The sequence below is a fragment of the Acomys russatus genome, chromosome 8 (genome assembly GCF_903995435.1).
Source record: "Acomys russatus chromosome 8, mAcoRus1.1, whole genome shotgun sequence".
In the NCBI taxonomy this organism is placed as follows: Eukaryota; Metazoa; Chordata; class Mammalia; order Rodentia; family Muridae; genus Acomys; species Acomys russatus.
The window spans coordinates 41,198,790-41,214,005 of record NC_067144.1 but is presented as its reverse complement, the minus strand read 5'-3'; the positions used below and the strand labels follow the sequence as shown (position 1 = coordinate 41,214,005).

At 37.8% G+C, this 15,216-nt stretch overlaps 1 protein-coding gene and 1 pseudogene across 1 annotated transcript in view; both read left to right on the top strand.

The window, feature by feature from the left end:
- Positions 1-15,216, top strand: part of LOC127192792 (ephrin type-A receptor 6) — an 877,103-nt gene that overhangs the window by 681,379 nt on the left and 180,508 nt on the right. The window lies entirely within an intron of this gene.
- LOC127192791 (ADP-ribosylation factor-like protein 6-interacting protein 4) lies at positions 7,663-8,390 on the top strand (annotated as a pseudogene).

Sequence of the window (15,216 nt, the reverse complement as noted above, 5' to 3'; positions counted from 1 at the left end):
TTCTAAAAACTTCACTTTGCTCCCAAAATTGCACTAAAATGACAATGGCCATGCATACATAACAATATCTCTCTTAAAATCATGATTAAAATAAGTAAAAAATTAATAAATAAAGGCATTCCTCATTTTATACACAATAAGAAGAAGAAAAAGGAGGTAGGGAGGTGGTAGAAGAAAGGAGGAGGAATAAAAATAAAGAAATCTCAGTAGAAGAGGTATGTCGAACACCTTGAGAAACATTCATATAAATCAGAGCAGTACTAATGTTCCATAGAAAATGATTTAAGATTTTTTTAAATGGGCTTATTCAACATGTATAGAATGCTCAGTATCTATATGTCAGAGATATGTACTTATTTTTGTTTAAATTAATTTTTTTTTAATTGTGGTTTGGAAATCTGTTCTGGCTAATGACATTTCTTATGCTCCCTAGCCATGTGTGGCTGGTGACTTCTGTATTGCAAAGTACAGGTGCAGAGTTTTTCTTCACAGTAGGAGAGTCTAAAGAACAGCTTTTGACCTTAGTGATTTGGTGAGCAGATTTCTTCCATTTATTATTCAACAAATATCCATTGAGACACATAATTTTGAGGGATAGGACAGGGTGAAAATAAAACATCCATATGGAGACAAGAGAATTTTTGTCCTCGTGGGATCCTGAAGCCTAACAGATAGACAGAGAGTAAATAGGTAATGCCTCCTGTAATGTAAAGTGGTGACAGGTGCAAATAAGAAAATAAAGCAATAAAAAGAGACGAAGAAGACCGTGAGAGAAGGAGACTCCTGGAGTCTGGATGTGAGGTCAGGCTTCTCTGCGAACCCGATGCCTGAAAGGTCAAGATGCCTATGGAATGGATGGAGAGAGTTTCAGGTGAAGAGAAAACCTTGAACAAGAGGAGTGGAATGTGTCTTCAGAGCAAGCGCTCATTGTGACTGAAATAACCAAGGTGAAAAGTACAGCATAAAAGCAAGCGGGAAAAGCAAGAAGCAGATTGTGCATAGTTTTTTTTTTTTTTTCTAATGATAAAGGGAAATTCTTGAAGTGGTATAATGTAATCAAATTTACATTTTTTCTTTTACATATTTTCCTCTGTCTTTCAGTTAGTTTGGATAAGGGTTTGTCTGTGTTGTTGGTTTTCTCAAAGAACCAACTCTTTGTTTTCATTGAATCTTTGTTCTTGTTCTCTTTGTTCCTATTTTATTGATTTTAGGCCCCAGTTTGATTATGTCCTGCCATCTACTCCTCTTGTGTGTGTGTGTGTGTGTGTGTGTGTGTGTGTGTGTGTGTAGTGGTTCGAACAGGAATCACCCCTATAGACTCATTTGTTTGAATTCTTGGCCCATAGGAAGCAGAAGTGGCACTATTAGGAAGTGTGGCCTTGTTGGTGTAGGTGTGGCCTTGTTGAAGAAAGCGTGTCACTAAGTAGGCAGACTTTGAGGACTCATATGCTCAAGCTAGGCCAAGTATGGAAGTTTCACTTCCCGATGCCTGTGCATCACTTTGCAGCACCATGTCTGCCTACAGACGACCATGAAGATAACGGACTAAAGCCTCTGAAACTGTAAGCCAGCCCCAATTAAGGGTTTTCATTTAGAAAAGTTGCTGTGGTCATAGTGTCTCTTCACAGCAATAGAAGCCCCAGTTAAGACACGTATTCACTTCTTTTTGTTCTAGAGGGGTGCTGTTAAGTTACTAGTCTGATATCTCTCCAATTTTTTTATGTAGGCACATAATGCTATGAACTTTCCTCTTATTCTTGCAGTCACTGTATGTACCATAAATTTCAGTATTGTATATTCTTTTCAATAAATTTTAGAAAGTCTTTCATTTCTTTCTTTTTTTTAAAGCATGATCCCTTTTTATCATTTCTATATTTCCAAGACAGCAAAGAACAAAGAATGAGAAGTTATGTTCTGTTAAAAATAGAAGTTATATATAAGCTCAGATTTTAACCATACTAAATTTTCCATGTGTCTGGTTAGATCCACCTTCTTTGAGCATTGACATTTATGCCTTTTTTGCCTTGCCTCATTAAAATAGCATTAAAACAATTGTGAGAAGTTGGATGGCAGAAGGAAAAATAAACACAATTAAAAGGATTTTGATTCCGTATGACATATGTTTATGGAACTTCTGAATCTAGACCAAATGTATATCTTTGTTAACAATTTATTTCAGGTTATTGAAAATCTATAGGTTAAACAATTTTTTAAAATCATTTGTTGTTCTTGAGACCAGTTCTTGCTGTGTTTCCCAGTGTCTCAGTAATTTTTCTATTCCTATGAAGAGACACCATGACCAAGGCAACTTGTAGAAGAAAGTGTCTTATTTTCGCCTGGACCTATTTTTTTTTTCAGCAGACAGTTGTTTGGTTTCTATGAGTTTGTAAGCTTTCTGTTATTTCTGTTGTTGTTGAAGTCCTGCTTTCACTGTGGTGGTTTGACAGGATACAGGGAGTTATTTTAATTTTCTTATATCAGTTGAGAGATGCTTTGTGACCAAGTATGTGGTCAGTTTTGGAGAAGGTTCCATGAGGTGGTGAGAAGAAGTTATATTCATACCAGCTTACAGTTTCAGAGGGTTACTTCATTAATCTTATGGTGGGTAACATAGTGCTGGGAAAGGAGCTGACTTGATCCAATGGCAGCAAAGGGAGACTCTCCCACCGGACGTGGCTTAGACATAAATTAGACCCCAAAGCCTGCTTACACAGTGACACACTTCCTCCAACAAGTCCACACCCACGGACAAGGCTTTACCTCCTGATAGTGCCACTCCTCATGAGCCAAGCATTCAAACACATGAGTCTATGGGGTGGCCATTCCTATTCTAACCAACACATCTATCTACAAAGTCAGCCCTACAGAAGGTGCTAGAAAGAAATAGCCAACCTAAGGAATTTAAGTATGCCTATGAAAACACAAGATATAAGCACACATACAAACACATGCATGCATACATACATACATACATACATACATACATACTTACTTACTTACACATTTGGTGAATGAAGCAAAGTTCCCAAATATTTATTTTTTTCTCCCACAGCTTATGTAAAAGTTACAATGTAATTACATTCTGTTTTAGTTCTAGTGAGTAATTACAATGAGTGTACATCAAAAAAATGTACCTCAAATCCTATGATCAATGTTTTATGTGAGTGAAAAACAAATTGTTCTCAAGATCCCACCCACACACATTGGTAACTGATCAGCTCATTATAGATTAACAAAGTGGAAGCAAGCAAGGTAATTTTCTCAGCCAGTTTCTCTTTACTGGCAGGCTGCATTTTGAGGTTACAAAGAAATGATCATTTCTTATTATTTATCTTAACAGGCGATTTTTAAAAATCTTAGAAGAATTGCAAACCTAAACTTTTATATAAAAAGCAAGCCAACCATTTTTGCTTTAAATCTTCAAGGTGAACATCTACTCATTAACACTTTTTGTTAAATTATATCAGGAAGCTGAGGGCAAAAATGGGTACAAGAAATTAATCATCGTCTTGATCAGCAGCCCAGCTTCAGCAAGTTAGAGCAGCCAGTGCAAATCAGCCTGCTGTTGCTCTTGTTCCTTAACCTCAAAAAGTCCTTAGCTCAACTCCTACAAACATGCTTTTCTAGGTTTACTTCACGCATTGTCCTTGGTTGGCACAACACTTTGTGCAGGACCCCTGGCTCCAGGTCAGCCAGACTTGATGGTCTCCTTGTGGGGCTCCTGAACTCTCTGGGTCCTTCCATCCCCCATTCTTCCATACCACTCTCACCTGGACTCCAAACGTGATTCCTAGCATCTGTTCTGATCCCCCACTGTATGGAAACTCTCAGAGGACATCTATGTTGGCCTAATATCCATTTATAAGTGAGCACATACCATGCATGTCTTTCTGGGTCTAGGTTACCTCACTCAGGATGAGTGCAAATTTCAAGATTTCCCTGTCCAGATCTAACCAATGGACAGCTCGTTTTTCATAGTTGTGGGGAGAATATGGACTGCCTCTGACATGAACTCTGGTGCCCCCAATTTGATCACTTTCCCTTGGTGGGGAGGCCCAGTGGCACACAGAAGAGGGAGAAGCACGCTATTTGGATGAGACCTGATAGGCTGTGGGCATATGGTGGGAAAAGAGGTCCCCTTCTGTCAGAGGTCTAGGGGAGGGGAATAGGGTGACAGAGGGCGGGAGGGTAGAAACAGAAATATACAAGTGAGGGGATAACAATCTGGATGTAATCTGAATAAATTCTTATTTTAAAAAAGGAAAAAATAAATAAATAACCACCTGATGCTGTTTTGGTCTTACTGGGGGTAACACCTGTCTACATTAAAATGTTTAATAAATGGAAAGTAGTTAGAGGGGGGAAACAATGTGCTTTTCTGAACTTCAAATTGCTCCCTAAGATTTTCTACATCATAGCTGTTAGCAAAAACATCTTAACCTAATCTTACTAACGATCTACTTTTCAAATTCTTTCTAAGTAAGGATGGTGGTCGTTGCTAATTATCTACACTTTTAATTTCTTTCTGAGGGAGGTGGATGAATCATTAATCTGCTCCAGCAGCAATTCTTGAAAAAACAAAAACAAATACTATTATTGTAAGTGCTAAGGATACTACCCAGTGAGGGGCTGGAAGCCCCCATAGAGTTATTGTACAATTCATAAACTGAGAAGGATGTGAAGACCACAAAGGCAACAAGCAGAGTGACTCTGTAACACCGCAAAGTACCCAGGACACGAAGTCCTCAGGCCTCTGCCTCTCCACGGCACACCCATCATGGTTGTGCTAACCAGTGGACTAAGTCATTTGTTGTTCCTCCCACAAAGGTCATGACAAAAGCAGAAGCTAAATTTATGTAAAACTTTCAAAAATGTGTTTACCATGAAGTTCCTGGTTTAAATATGAAGCAAATAGAATTATCCTATAAATATAATAATTAAAAGCATTCATTTAACCTTGAGGTCTTAAATATTCTCTGCCACTAACTGGTTTAAAGATGAATTATACTTCTGTTTCAAAAAGTTAATTTCAGTAATGGATTTATAAAGATTAGTATTTATATAATCAAGTAAATATAGATTCTGGTCATGAGCATAAAATGTTTAGAATCCGCCTAAAAGCAAAATGGTAGAAAAAAATAATGAGTGATTATACATATGAGATTTTACACACTTGGAAATGATTTCATCTAATTACTGATAATTATTATAAGTCAGAAGGTGAAGGCTAATGGAAGGGCTTAGAATGTTTTCGTCCTTCATATGAGATGTCAATGGCTAGAACAATAAAGTATAAGTTTGAATGTTGTTTAAGAGCACTAAATTAATTAGTAGAGAGAAAACTAAAGCAATCAAAAGTATTAAGCTCAGGAAAAAGTTCATGAATCAGGTAAGAAATCAACTGATTCTTATAAGTCACCTAAGCTAATAAATACCAGAGGCAGGATGGACACTCCAGAGTAGAGCTTTGCCCAGCATGCCTTTGGCCATGGTTTGATTACAAACACTAAAGGGTAAGTGAAGCAGAAATGTAAAACCAAATAAATAAATAAATGTAAAAATACATGATTTTAGAAAATAAAAGATGTAAGTAGATGTAAGAAAAACTTTCATTTTGACACTCAAGAAATTACATAGGCTACAAGACTATTTTATTGTTGTTTTATACCATTCTAACAATTTGTATTGTATCTATGTATAAAATACTTCTATCACTAAATACTGCCATTTTAATCTATATTACTTTGGCTATTTCTCACAATAAAATTTCTTTGACAATAATTACACATTTTAGTTGCTGACTAAAAGGGTTAATTTTTTAAGAGATAAAGAACATTTCAAGTTGTATGCCACATTATTAATATACATGTGAAAATCTTGATTTTCAACTTGACATAACTGCAAAGATGGATCATCCACTGAGAAGTTTTCCAGTTCACATTGGTCTGCAGCCAAATCATTGTGGCATTTGCTTGACCACTTATTGAAATAGTAAACTCCACCCTACAATGTGTGGTGGCATCCCTGTGCAAGTGGTACTGAGTTGTGTAGGAAAGTATGCTAAGCAAGCAAAAAAGGTAGGTCAGCAAGGAACATTCCTTTGTGGTTTCTGCCCCCAAGTTCCTGCTGAGAGTTCCTCCCTTTCCTCAGTCTTAGAAGGTAACCTGTAAATCAAGTAAGTCCTTGATTCCCTAGATGCTTTGGGCCTTGATGCTCATCATAGCAACAAAGGGAGCAACTGGGTAGGAATTGACACAAAAACGGTTTTGGCCAAAATACATATCTTTCATTTATATGGGACCATATACAATATACACATAATAGTAACATTTGGTTTTTTAGACCCAGAACAGAGACTTACCATTAAAAGTACAGATACTTGAGGCTAAAGTTAAAAGGGGAAAAGTTGTCAGAATCCATTATACTTTTTAATACCAACCACTGCATACATAATCAAAGGTCATAACGAAACAAAATCTGAGACATGTTCCAAGTAAATGTCTGGCATATATAGTACCTTAGAGGCAGGAGACAGGGGAAACATTAGCATTACTAACGCTACAAAAATGAGTATTAATGAAGGATAGAGGTGACTTTTGCCAACATAAAGATGATGTGCATCCCTAGCCCATGTACCAAGGGGAAAGTGTTGACAGAGAAGCAGTAAGGACCTGAAGTGACCCTAAGGAGTCTCTTGCCAACACTCACTGAAAATGAGACAACTTAGTTCCAGAAGCACATGAGCAAGTGAATACAAATCAAAAGGTCAGAGGAAAGGGAAGTGGGGGATGGAACTATATTATATTATAATAAAAAATAAAACAACAATTAAAAACGTTATGATGCTAAGTACAGAACTCCTTTAGTAAGTGAATAATATTATATAACAAAACATACTGAAACATTTCACATCTAAAATGATAATGAGTTTGACTCTACTCAAAATTGAATTCAGGATATTAGAAAAAAACTGTGAGTAAAGGTATGGGAATTTGTAACATGGTGATTCTTAAACATCATCTTGCACTTTTCTGCAGTTACTTGTCTTTAATTTATGGATAAAATAAATAAATAAATAAAGCTTAAAAAATAAAAAAGAATGTTAATAGTCAAACAGCACCATAAGGTCCTATCCATTTACCAGATTCAATAATTCTAAGGTTCAAGCCTTATTATTCAAGAAAGTAGACTGTAAGAAATTAATTGTGCATTGGAAATAATATTAATAAATATATAACTACAAATAATAATTATACCATGTGATTATATAATTTTTGAACATAGAAATCTATGTTGGAACAATCATATGTATGGTTCAAATATGCTGATGAGAAAATATTTAGATTTTGGTTCCTAAATGTTTCTGTGACAGTTTAGAGTCACTCTGATTATAGCAGAATATAAAATATGTATTCAATGGTAAGACATTAATGCTATATAATATTGTGATTTTTAAATGATATAACACAAATATATACTCCCACTAAGTCATAAACTTTGAAACCATATCACAGAGCACATTCTGGAAGAAAATCTTAATATTAAATCTATCGATCTAAACTCTTAACTTGAATGGGAATCATGAAACTCTACTCTAAAAGAATGATTCTAGAAAGGGCCCGCTGTTCAGAGTCGGAAGAGCTGGGGTCTCTAACCCGCTTCACTATGGCTTACGTTGGCTCTTGCAAGCGCTCGAGAAGTCGCAGTCGGTCCCGAGGTCGGCGAGGGTCAGAAAAGCGAAGTAAGAAGAGTAGTAAGGACACCTCAAGGGACTGCTCAGCCTCCAGATCCCGAGGTCACAAGGCCAGCAGCATCTCCGGTGCTGAGGAGAGAAGCAAGCACAAGGCCTGGAGGACAGCGAGATCCAGCTCTTCCTCCTCCTCCTCCTCCTCTTCCAGCTCCGCATCATCTTCTTCTTCCAGTGATGGCCGGAAGAAGCAAGGGAAACACAAGGATAAGAAAAGGAAGAAGAAGAAGCTGAAGAAGAAGGGCAAGGAGAAGGCAGTGGCGGTGCACAAGGCGGAGGTTCTGCCTGGCCCTTCCCTGGATCAGTGGCACAAATCAGCTGGGGAGGACAACGATGGCCCAGTCCTGACAGATGAGCAGAAGTCTCGCATCCAGGCCATGAAGCCCATGACAAAGGAGGAGTAGGACGCTCGACAGAGTGTCATTCGCAAGGTGGTGGACCCAGAGACAGGACGCACAAGCCTCATCAAGGGAGATGGTGAGGTTTTAGAGGAAATCGTAACCAAAGAGCGACACCGAGAGATCAATAAGCAAGCCACCCGAGGGGATGGTCTGGCCTTCCAGATGCAAGCCGGCCTGCTTCCATGAGGGCCCTGCCATCGCGGGTTTGTCAACTGCTGTTGGTGGCTTGGAGACGGATGGGTGTAGCTACCTTTCCTCCTGTGGGTGACCTCTGGTCCAGCCCTGCATCCTCTTGGGTGCAGCTGGGTGGCCTAAGTACCGACTTGGAACAGTGTCACTATTAAATGATCTTGGTCACCGGAAAAAAAAAAAAAAAGAATGATTCTAACAAGCATCAGAAAATAATTTCTAAAGCTAAAATTATATGAATAGCATTGACATAAAATATAACCTTGTTCAATGATGACTGATGTCAATTGTATATTGGCAATGCATGTTTGTTTATAAAATGTTATTCATTGCAGGTCTTAGCGATATATGACAGAAATTAAAATTATATTGACTCTTCCAAAGAGGATTTTTACCTATTTTAATTAGTAGTTCTGGATCATTTAACAATAGATATACTTGGCTCGATATGTAACTTTCTTTAATAATATTCCGTTGTGATGGGCTGGGAACAGAAGACAGACTGTGGCTGCAGGCCTGGCCTATACATTCAGAGGTAGGCAGACACCACTACTATGAGCAAGTATGTGATAGAGAGATCTGGTTTTTCTAGAATGACTCACTTACAGGTAAAGGGTTGCTTTAAGGCAATACCCTCTACATTGCATTGATCATCTACATAGCCTTCATTCCCTTAAAACCCTAGCAGACAATCAGATTTCACTCTCACTCACCTAACGAGTCTAGATCTATCTCAGAACCTCAGCAGAGATAACTAGATCTCAGTTCTACAATGGATGAATAGAACTTTTATGACCTTCAGTAATTGTCAAGAATTCCCAAGTGTTTTTCTACTTGCTTTGAAAAACACTTTCATTGTTGCAATTCTACGAATGACCTGATGAAGAAAAAAAAGAGGGTGGCAAACAACAGATCATGTCCATCCTTACTTTTACACAATTTTAAAGGACATTCTTCACATAAAGTACAATAGACAAAATCCATCAATATCATCTTCACAATGAGGCCAATGATAGCTTTTCTTGAACTATGAAAAGTTAGCAAAACACTTTGGAAGTATATAGCACAGTGTTGGCCATTCTGGATGAGTGTGGATCCTTGGAAGAAGAGAAACTCACAGAGGTAATGCTTAGGACATACAGAGGGCAAAGTGGCCACGTCAGTATGGATGAAGCAATAACAATAAGGCCTCCACAAACCAAGGAATTGTCTGCTGGAGTCTTCAAGAGGAGTCCACTCTGCTGATATAGTCACCTCACCTGTGACAGAATAAATTTCTGTCATTTAGAGCTGTGTAATTTAACATACTTTGTTATACCATCTTTAAAAACTTTGAGTAATTACAAATATAAAAATTAAACTTGAAAAACAATTCCCAGTTGGAATCAGTTTTGGATAAACTGAAAATAGTCAGTATTTAATTTTTCAGTTGACATTTAAAAAACAAGAGCAGTCAATTGATCATCTCACTGTGACTCTGTGACTCTGGCCCCTCCCGCCTATTCCATTTAGAAAGCTTGTCTTGCCTTGCTAGATTCCTTGATTTTCCAGGTTTCCCCTTTTTTTTTTCTGGCTACTTATTTGCTTTATTTATCATGTTCTCTTCCTCTATTCTTCCATGTTTGCTGGAATCAAATATTCAGGAGCCAATCCTTGTCTCTTTTTTACTGTGGATACCAAGCGCCATCCATGAATCACCATCAGCATCACTCTTTTGGGTTTCCAGAAACACAACTGCTATTTACACTTTCCATGTATAGGCATCAGATGTACAGGTTAAGCTAAACAGAAATTCAGCCTCCCACCCCCAGATACGCCTGTTCCCAGGCGTTACAATGAATTGCCTTTGTTTCCCACTGTTCACATCAAATCCAGAACCAGGCTTCCTTTATTCTGTCTTCTTCACTGTGATACCATTCTTCTTTTTCACCTCCATTACGAACCAATTTATATTCTCTGTTGAGATGGCTTGTTAAATTTAGCCAAAAAAGAAAGACACAGAAAAAGCTCTGGATGACTCAGTATATTATATCCAGAAGTCCTAAAACAGGAGGCAAACCACACCACTGTGAGACACTTGGGAAAGAGTCCAGGAGGACCAACAAGAATGGAGTAGTTTAGACAATGATCTTTTCCGGGTTTCAACAGTAAAAGTAAGCCGATGCAGCCAATACGTTCATCAAGATTTGAGCACTAGGAATGGTCTTTGGTTGTCAAATCCTCAGCCTAGGAATGGCAAAGAAAAAAAATACTGTCTTCTGAGGTGTGATAGGGTTTTGCTTATGGCTCTTTGCTATTAAGACAAGAGTTAGGAAGTAGGGAGTGAGCAATGGTCTCTTGGAAATTTTAAGCTAGTGACATTCCCAGAGAATAAAGACAGTGACTTGATTAATAGTACTAAAAAGAGTAAAAGGAGGGTGGACAAAGATGACAGCATACATTGCTACTCACCTCATGGAATGAGCAATGCAATCATCTAACTGGCCAGAGGAAGCAGATAGAGAGTATAGGCTACTCGATGTTCAACACACAGTGTGCTCAAACAATTACCAGTCTCAGTAAATATTACCTCAGTCTCTACGTAATTCTTGTCATAAATCTCATAAATGAAAGTTCACTAAACTAGGCAACTGAGAAGTACCCCCTCTCTTAGGTTAACTCTTCCCATTGCAACGTTTTTTCTCTCCTTTACTAAACACATCTGTTTCTGCTCTACTCACTCCTTGTCGCAATTCTTAGTCTTCTTGAGCTTGATATAGCAAACACCAAAGAAACAGGCTCTGCTGAGCTTTGATGATTCTGGTTTTCCGGCACTACCACCTCTACCAAGATAAGCTCACTAGAGCCCAGGAAGGTTCTGTAACTCTCAAAAAACGTCCATCGCCATCCTCAAGGGCTTACTGGGTACTGGCAGGGCAAGTCTTTCAATGACTAAAAATACTTTTTTAGATATCCAAAAACCATATTTTTAAAAGAATAATTTAAAAGGTTTTTTGCATTTCTACCTCCATTTTCATTATCTGCCTATCCATGCTTTGAAATACTGGAGCAATGTACTTCACAAAAATGCACAGCAGATAACATCAATGCCATGCTTTATAAATCTCCAAGGCTCCCCACAGTCTGTTGAGGAGCAGCCAAGTTCTTTGGCAGTGCTCTCAAAGCCCAGGTTGATCGGCACTTGCTTCCCCAGTTGAATGGCTTTTGCTAATCATAGCCCATGCTCCAGCTCTATTCGACTGCTCAAGATAGTTAGCCTGGGCCAGGCTCTGCACAGTAGTTCCTTCTGCCAGGATTGCTTCCTTTCCAAATGGTTAACACCTGACTGTGTTTTAGGTTTAACTCAGGACATTCCTCCAGGGCTTGCTTTTATTTTCATTGCACTATATTCAGACATCTGTTTGTTGTTGTTGTTGTTTTGTTTTGTTTTGTTTTGTTTTTTTAAAAATCTCCCTAGAAAGGCAGACTTATTCAAGAAAGACCATGGTAGCCAGCTTAAGAACCAGGAGTGGGGTAAACAGGAAGGGAGAAAGAGTAGCTGCAACCCCGGTAAGGGCAAATGATAATAGACTGATAACTAAGGAGCAAGATGGAGTCAGTGAATAGAAAAATGCTAAAAGGAAACATCAAGACAAATGAGATTGTTAGTGAAAGCAGATCAGAGTGATGCTACTGAGTGTAAGCAGATTCGAACGATAGGAGTGGGGTATGGTGGGGTGTTCCTGTTCAACAGATTCAACAAGATTCTCTCCCAAATTTGGTTTTATAGAAAAAAAAAGGAAACCCCAAATTCAAAATAATCGTGAACGACTCAGGACTAACATGTTGATCAGAGAGAGGCCTTACCCTTAGCACTGCACCTAAAACTCTGTGTGTGTGTGTGTGTGTGTGTGTGTGTGTGTGTGTGTGTGTGTGTGTGTGTGTGTGTTTGTCTGCGCTGGCCTTCCCAGTTACCGCTAGGAGGCAAGGACGTCCATGATAAATATCGCCATATGGCACATCAGTGTTCAGTAAATGCTGCTACACTAATAAATAATGAAAATCTAAAATGCAAACTGGGGGTAATTGTTGAATGAGCCACACAGTGCCCCCTCAACCTTGTGTGGTAATACACTTACAGGCATGTAGAAGGTTGATTGTTGCTTCCCTTAGAAATGTTAAAAGTGTAGACTCTAAAGTCAGCTTGCTTTAATTCTGCTCAGCCATTTATAGGGGCAATTTGGGCTATTTACTTCTCTATGAATTGTGCTGAAGCATTTCCTTTGTCTTAGATATACAATTATGGTATGGTAGTTACCATATGCTGCATACATTTTGTTTAAAATACTTTCTGCAACAAAATATTAGAGATGAGACATTTTAAAAGAAGTTCTTGTTCTTTCTGTGTGCTTACTTTAAAAACTTTGAGTTTAAATCAAAGATACCATTTCTGTATCTTCTGGTATTTTCGTTTCCAAAATATGCATGAGAATAAACACATTTGGGGAAAAGTAAAGCAATCTCTTTCCTGGTTTGTTGTATATAGATACTAGTTACAATCAGTTTATACTAGCAAGATTTGAAAAGGCCCTGACTGGCCATGAATACATTATATAGACATTATATAGATCAGGCTACCCTTAAACTCACAGGTATCCACCTGTCTCTTTCTTCTATGCTGAAATTAGAGGCACATACAACCATAGCTTGCCCAACCATGGTTTTTCTACTTGCTTTGAAAAACACTTCCATTGTTGCAATTCTACGAATGACCTGATGAAGAAAAAAAGAGGATGGCAAACAACAGATCATGTCCATCCTTACTTTTACACAATTTTAAAGGACATTCTTCACACAAAGTAGCTCAAAATATGTTGGACACCTCATGAAGAACAATATTCCATTGAAGAACAAAAGAAGCCCCAAGTAGAACCTGTTTGCCCTGATTCCAGACTGCATGAATAATTTTATTTTTAATTGTATTGCCCTACCAATGTTTTTATTTTTACCCCATCTGGTCATTATCAGAGATGCTATAATTTAAATGCTATGATTTAGAATAAATGTGAAAGCAATTGTGAAATGTTGAAGAATTCAGTGGCTAGGAAAATTGTTGGAGAAAAAAAAGGCTTGACTATGAAATAAGGAGGCAGGGTGTGCAGATAAGTCTGAGAAGAGGCCATTCCTGTATCATGGAGATGGACCACTTGAATATGCCTTAAGTATGAGGCTTAAATAGGAGAAAATCAGAATTTAAATTTTGAAAAATAGTTAGAATGTGTTCTGAAAAAAAATCTTAAATGCTAAGATATGGTTTTTATTTCCAAATGCAATAGAAAGTTTAAAAAAACTTTGTGTTAAAGTAACACTTCTGCCATCTGGAGAAATGAGTTTAAAGTTAAAAGTCTGAATTCACAGGTGATGCCAGAGACAGATAAAATTGTTTGGTTACACATATACACACAAACACACTCACGCACCACACACACACACAGAGATAGAGAATACACTCACATACATATACACAAACACTCACATAGATATACTCACACATAGATACACATATATATACACACACTCACATGCAGTAACACACATACACATACTCACACACACATTCATACACATATACACACAAACATACACATATACACAGTCATGCACTCATACACATATACACACATGCACACACATATACATACATGCACTATAGATAGATAGATAGATAGATAGATAGATAGATAGATAGATAGATGTGTCATACATGCCACTGAAGGGAAATCTCATTGAGGGAAGAAGAACCTGACTTCTTGCAAAATATTACTGCAGGGTTATTAGAGACCTAGAAACTCAATTAATCCTAATCAAAAAGGAATGAAGCAGAGGGACCAATTACCATACTCTCAGACCAGTCAAAAATAAGAATATTAGGGCTAGAGGTGGATGGTAAAAATTAGATTATAGGAGGTTAACCAAAAAAGGTTCAAGAGAAAAGTACTTCTTTTAAAAAAGTCTCTGAAGATTTCCTGTATATATCTTTTGAAGCAATTGCATATGTCAGGCAATTTTCCCAAAATTTAGTGCTAATTAATAGATTCAGAAGCTGAATTGTAAGCTAAATTCTGGTACCTTTAAAAAAGTAATTTTCTTTGTGGCCTGGCTATTGCTTTATTATCTCAAATGTCCCTTTCTCTTAGTATTTCATTACATTGCAACTTTCAGAAGAAAAAATATTACACAAATGTCATAAATCTTATTTCGCAAAGACCGAGAGAAAACCTGCCTTAAAGTGGCTAATGATGTTCCTCTGCTTCCTACAACGTGACAGACACATGTTACACCCAGTCCTTCCTTACTCTGTATTCACAAGGAACTTGCTGCCAAAGAGCTTTTAATTGAGATTGAACATTAAATGCCTAAAAGACTAGTTGTCAGCTCTACAGAATTTATACACATCAAGGTCAATGTGAAATGTAGGTTAATGGTGCTTGCAAAGGGGGCGTGGACACAGAGCCACCAACACAGTGCAAAGGGCACCTGCAGCTTGTCAGTACCCTCTGCTGCCACTTCCTGCTTGTAAAACTGTATGGTTACTTTGCTCCAGTTAGATTTTCTTTTCCCTCAGATGGTGTTTAAATGTTTATATGCTAGTTAGGACTTTAGCTTGGCAATTTATCTAAAGGATAGGTTTTCTTGCACCAAGTATCTCTATTGTTGTCATTAATGCCCGTATCACCAGAAACACTGGTCTCAAAATTGCTTCTTTCTTGTTTGCTGATGGTATCTTGACAAGGTTATTGTATTGTGTAACACTGTTGATTATGTACGTTAGCCAGGTAGTAGAGTTTGGCAATAGTATGTGCTACTCCCCTGCCCTTCTGGTTCCAAGGTACTGTTCAT